This window comes from Lucilia sericata, unplaced genomic scaffold, assembly GCF_015586225.1.
Source record: "Lucilia sericata isolate MDLA Ls3-8-SP2 unplaced genomic scaffold, ASM1558622v1 Contig000462F_arrow, whole genome shotgun sequence".
In the NCBI taxonomy this organism is placed as follows: Eukaryota; Metazoa; Arthropoda; class Insecta; order Diptera; family Calliphoridae; genus Lucilia; species Lucilia sericata.
The window spans coordinates 318568-325571 of NW_023994477.1; positions in this window are offsets into that span (position 1 = coordinate 318568).

The window sequence follows — 7004 nt, forward strand, 5'->3', positions numbered from 1 at the left end:
TAGTTTATGTCGAATTTCTTCGCTATTGCTGCTTCTTTTAGATAGTTATGAGCGTTAATGTCATTTTCTGAGGGGGACCTTATATGGGGGATAGGGTCAATTATGGACCGATCCTTATAAAATTTTACAGTGATATTAAGATTCCTATAAGATATGTTCTTGTGTCGAATTTCATTGCTATAGCTGCTTCGTTTAGTCAGTTATGAGCGTTAATATCATTTTCAGAGGGGGACCTTATATGGGGGATAGGGTCAATTATGGACCGATCCTTAAAAAATTTTACAATGATATTAAGGTTCCTGTAAAATATGTTCATGTCGAATTTCATCGCTATAGATGTTTCTTTTAGTCAGTTATGAGCGTTAAAGTCGTTTTCTGAAGGGGACCTTATATGGGGGCTAGGCGAAATCGTGGACCGATATTGCTCATTTTCAATACCAAACAAACTGCATCAATATAAAATATTTGTGCAAAATTTCAGCTCGCTAGCTGCTTCCGTTTGGCCTCTATCGTGTTTTCAACAGACGGACAGACAGACGGACCGACGGACAGACGGACGGACGGACATGGCTAGATCATCTTAGAATTTAATAAGGATCCAGAATATATATACTTTTATGGGTCTTAGATGAATATTTCGATGTGTTACAAACGGAATGACAAAAACAATATACCCCCCATCTTTTTTGATGGTGGGTATAAAAAGAAGCATGCACTCTTACAACAATAAATACATATGTATTATTTAACATTTAATGATTCAAATATTAATGAAAAGAGAAAGAAAATCCAAAAAATATATAAAAATTATAAAAGAAAGAAATTAATAATTTGACAAAATAAATTAAATATTTAAATAACGTCATCCTGGTGATTTATAGCGGATTTGAAGTAATTCATGACTTCTCCAAGTTTAAACGTTTTTTCAGTCCCATCATTAAATGTTATCTTAGATTCTGGAATATCCCTGTTAAAAAAATTGAATTTTTTTATTTTACCGTCCTTAAGCATTTTACGGCACATGGATTTTAATTTGGCAGCTATTGGTGTAAGGTGTTCGTTTATATAAATTCTAGCATTATTACTTTTTTCAGCAGCAGCATTCTGATTTTCCTTTGCAGTTTGTTGACTATTTGTTGAGTTTCTTATATTCAGATCATTTAAATTTAGGGTGTGCTTTTCGAAATACTTTTTTAAAAGAAGGTCTCTTTTATAAGCACAATTAAACTTCACCAGAATTTCATTTTTTCCTCTTATATAAGTACACATATTTATATCATTATGCTGCAAATTAACATCTAAAATTTCTCCAATTTTAAAGATTGTTGAATATAATTCATCATTATTTAAATCTTTGGGCAATCCATTAATAAGAATGTCACATCGGTTGAGTTGTCTTCGCAGAATGTTATTTGTGATTTCCAAATTAAGAATTTTAGAATAAACTAATTCTTCTTGCTTTTTAGTGTTAGTTAACGATTTTTCCAACTCGGATTTAATCAAACTCAATTCAGGTAACACTTGTTCATTAATAGCTTTAGTTAGAGCTTTTATAGAATCTTCTAGTTCATCTAGTTTTGAAGAATTTATATTCGTATCATGACTGGATATATTCCCGAGAGATGAATTTGATGAACAGACTTTGCATCTAAATAGTAAGCCACTATCACTCTTTTTCAAAGTTTCCACTATTTCTGTGGTTAAAGAAGAATCTTCTTGTACAGCACATTTCTGATGAAAAATGCATTTACACATTGCACATGTAATTCTAACCCTTGATGTACAACTGGTTCCACACATTTTACAATTTGATGACATTTTAAATCGTGTATTTTAGTTCCAATTTATAATTTAAAATTCAATTTATATTTTTTTAAGTTTTAATTTTGTATTTGATTGTTACTTATTAGTTAGTGTTTTCTTTATAATAAAATACCGAAAGCAAAAATCACAAATAAAGAGCAAGTACATAGAAGTAACGGACACACAGTGGTATAGGAAAAAAAAAGAGGGAAATAATTCGGTAACTTCTAAACGGTTAATCCGATTTTAATGAAATTTGGTATGCACAAAGAGGAGGTGTTGTCGAGTTAGGTTTTGAATTTGGACCTTATAGGCCAACCAGGGGCCCGGCGGGGGTCCTCAAATTAGGACACCTCGGCTATGTTAAATTTTTAAAACGATCCTATTTCTTCATTTGAGTTCCGATTTAAAAAAAATTTCGTATATAGAATCTCCTCATCGAGCACTATAAAAAATGTCGTCGTAGCAGTAAATTATCTCTTATAGTTTAGGAGATATTCGCATTTGAATATTAAAATTTTAAAATTTTTACCGTCCTTACTTAAGTTTTTTTGATAATAGCAGGTCCAAATATTTCCGATTTTCGCCATTTTTTTTTATTTGCTTAACAACAAGTTTATATACCAAGCAGTGAAAGAATTATGTAAAAATCATGACTGAGTCCAAAGTTATAGGCATTTAAATTTAAAAAATTAAAAAAAAGGCGATTTTTTGTCATTTTTTTGGGAAAAAAGTATCTTTTTCTTTTAAGTTATCTAAAAAGTTTCTAAGAAGATGTATATAGAATTTATACTTTTTGGAAAGCTGACTTTACATAAAATACGATAAATGAAACAAAACCTAAAAATTTTTGATACCGAGGGGACCAGGTCCATCCAAAAAAACCCTATTTTTTATGGAAAATTAAATTTTGAGCAAAAATTCTCAAATCGCATAGTCGATATCAAATTATAGTGACCTGTTTTATATGACCCAATAAGTTCTTAATCATTTTGTAACGGGTTTCGATAACCCCGCCCCTGGTATGGATATAATAGGCAAAAAACCAAAAAAATCCCATTTTTGGGATTTTTTAAAACTTTTTGGGAATTCCGGGATTTCTAATAAGAAAATTCGAAATTTTTATTTAATTTTGGATTTTGAGTAAAAAAAATCTACCTAACTGTAAAATTTCATCAAAAAATATTCATAAATAAAATTTTTATTGCAATTTGAAAAATTTGTATCTTCGCAAAAACTGAATAAAAAACATTTTTTAATTTTTTTAAAAAAAGTATTCCGCGAATTTTTTAATTTTCAAAAATTATATACAGTTTTGAAAAATAGACAAAATTACCTTTCCATTGATATATAACATGCCTACCTAATGTTTTTTAAGTGACAAATTAATTAGGGAAAACTCAACATCTTTTAGAAAATTTGCCTAGCACTATTATTTTCATCCATAAGGTTAACTCTTAAATTTGTTACATATATGGATGAAAATAATAGTGCTAGGTAAATTTTCTAAAAGATGTTGAGTTTTCCCTAATTAATTTGTCACTTAAAAAACATTAGGTAGGCATGTTATATATCAATGGAAAGGTAATTTTGTCTATTTTTCAAAACTGTATATAATTTTTGAAAATTAAAAAATTCGCGGAATACTTTTTTTAAAAAAAATTAAAAAATGTTTTTTATTCAGTTTTTGCGAAGATACAAATTTTTCAAATTGCAATAAAAATTTTATTTATGAATATTTTTTGATGAAATTTACAGTTAGGTAGATTTTTTTTACTCAAAATCCAAAATTAAATAAAAATTTCGAATTTTCTTATTAGAAATCCCGGAATTCCCAAAAAAGTTTTAAAAAATCCCAAAAATGGGATTTTTTGGTTTTTTGCCTATTATATCCATACCAGGGGCGGGGTTATCGAAACCCGTTACAAAATGATTAAGAACTTATTGGGTTATATAAAACAGGTCACTATAATTTGATATCGACTATGCGATTTGAGAATTTTGCTCAAAATTTAATTTTCCATAAAAAATAGGGTTTTTTTGGATGGACCTGGTCCCCTCGGTATCAAAAATTTTTAGGTTTTGTTTCATTTATCGTATTTTATGTAAAGTCAGCTTTCCAAAAAGTATAAATTCTATATACATCTTCTTAGAAACTTTTTAGATAACTTAAAAAGAAAAAGATACTTTTTTCCCAAAAAAATGACAAAAAATCGCCTTTTTTAATTTTTTAAATTTAAATGCCTATAACTTTGGACTCAGTCATGATTTTTACATAATTCTTTCACTGCTTGGTATATAAACTTGTTGTTAAGCAAATAAAAAAAAATGGCGAAAATCGGAAATATTGGACCTGCTATTATCAAAAAAACTAAAGTAAGGACGGTAAAAATTTAAAATTTTAATATTCAAATGCGAATATCTCCTAAACTATAAGAGATAATTTACTGCTACGACGACATTTTTTATAGTGCTCGATGAGGAGATTCTATATACGAAATTTTTTTTAAATCGGAACTCAAATGAAGAAATAGGATCGTTTTAAAAATTTAACATAGCCGAGGTGTCCTAATTTGAGGACCCCCCGCCGGGCCCCTGGTTGGCCTATAAGGTCCAAATTCAAAACCTAAACTCGACAACACCTCCTCTTTGTGCACACCAAATTTCATTAAAATCGGATTAACCGTTTAGAAGTTACCGAATTATTTCCCTCTTTTTTTTTTTCCTATACCACTGTGGGACATTTACTTTTGTTTTTGTTCTATGGAATATTATTCTCTCCGTTTTGCACGTTTCTTTTTATTTCTTTTATGTAGTTTTAATTTGTTGTTGTTTAAAATTTTTTAATTTTCTTTTACTTTGATATAAAGACTTCAGTTTATTTAAATTTATTTATTTTTCATCATAATTTAACTTATTATTTTTATTAATATGTATATAACTTTATGTTTTTAATTATTTAAATTTCGATAATTATATCATGATATAATTCTCTATTTTCACAATTTAATACATTTTTACGGACAGCAAACAAAAACACGTCTACTCTACTGTCATTCTCGCAAGACTTTTCCGTAGATTCTGTAGTTCATTCGACCACCAGTATGAGTATTTGTGCTTTTTATTATTATTAAAACGAGGGATAGATATGTTAGCTCCTGATTTAATAATCTTTAAAGCCGAGCAGCTTATTGTTTGAGTTGTTTGATGTAATATTGGTAGGTGTATTTTCGAAAAAAATTTTGGAATTTTGGCCAATTTGCTTTTTTAATATTGAAACGAGTTAAGTTTGTCCCATAAGATATATTAGAATTTGTATTTTTTTGTATAATTACTTGGATGGGGAAATGATCACTGCCATGCAATTGAGAGCTTATGTCCCATGTAGAATTGAGTATTAAGTCTGCTGATATTAATGAGAGATCAATATGAGTACCATCATTTAATAATATTAAATTGGAGTTTGTTAGTATGTTTCAATTAAGGAGCCTCTTTGATTTGTTCTGGGTGATCCCCATAGTCTAGAATGAGCATTAAAGTCTCCTAAGATTATTGTGTTTCGATTGTTGTTTGTTAAAATTGATGTTAATTCAGTGGTATTTATTTGTTCTGTGGGATAGATACATAGATATAACATTAAGTTTAAAGCCGAGATGTATATTTACTTTAACGTAGAAATTTGTGACTTTCTTGATTTCATATTTAAGATTGTTTTTCTTAAATAAAGCAGAGCCGCCATGTCTACCTGTAGTACAGTTAGATAATGATGCAGCATATCCGTTAATTTTTATGGGATTAATATGATGTGGGTTTCCTGCAAAGCAATGATATCAGGTGAATATTCACGTATTAGTAGTTGTAGTTCATGAAGATTATTATAAAAACCATTTATATTCCATTGAAGAATCTTGATATCCATTTTGATGACAAAAAAGGTAGTTTATAGTTCCATGTCGAAAAGTGAGGAGTCCACTTCAGGTCTCCTTTCGGTGATTTTGCAAGGATTATAAGATTTATCTGTTGATGAAGTTGTTTTTGTTTTGAATGTGGTAGTAGGTTTGTCTTTCGTATATCTATCCTTATTTTGTGGGTGTGTTGATGAGTATGTTTGTTGTTCAGTGTAGATGATAATTTGGTGTTACTTGTTTGGTTTGATAGGTATGTGTTTGAAGTATGAGTTTGATTGTTTTGCTAAAATGTGAGGTTCTCAGTATTGTAGGAGTTTTGTTTGATTGTTCTTGTATTTTATTAGGTGTTTCTGTTGGTGTAGTTTTTGGATGTTCTTTATTAGTGTTTGTTGTTGTATGATTGGTTGTAGTTGGTGGTTTCAGTCTTTTCTTTCTTCCTTCTATGGCATAATTTAAATCTTCTGTTGGAATGTCATATTGTTGTATTTGGTGCTTGTACCATTGCTTCTTTATAAGAACAATTGTTTAGTGTTTTATTTTCAAAATTTCTTGGCGTTGTTTAAAAACGGGACATTTTTTGTAGGTAGAACGATGAGCGTGATTACAATTTATACATTGTATTTTAGTGCAAGGAGTTGGGTCGTGTAATGCTGAAGCGCAAATATCGCAGTTTTCAATACCACCACAATGTTTTCGAGTATGACCTAATTTAAAGCATTTCTTGCATTGAATAGGAATATATGGTTCAACTTTACAATTTAAGAATCCTATTTTAATTTCATTTGGTAGTTTATACCGACTAAAGTTTAGTATATGGAGAGAAGTGTTAGTGACTTTATTATCAATGAATTTTTTTTTACATTCGACGACTCCTTGATCTTTTAAACCATCAACAATTTCATCCTCCTTTAAATTTTTTAGGGTTGGTGCAAAAATAACTTCTTTGACAATATTAAGTGTAGGATACACAGCGGGGCAGAATGGAAATTTTTTGGAAATAAATTTGGCATTTCTAAACGGCTGATCCGATCGGGATAAAATTTGGCGTGAGCGTAGCCAAGGAGTATTCGAGTTTAAGTTTTGAAGATGAACCCTGCGGATGCCCCAGGGACGGCGCTGTGGCGGCTCAAAGTAGGGTACCTACGACATGTAAAATTTTTAAACTCGTGCCATTTTTTGTTTTTCACCCAAATACAAAGATTTTTATATTTTCTGAAAGCTCGACGAGATCTTGAAAAAACATGCTTGGACATACTACTTATCTCTTATAATATCAGAGTTATAGGCATTTAA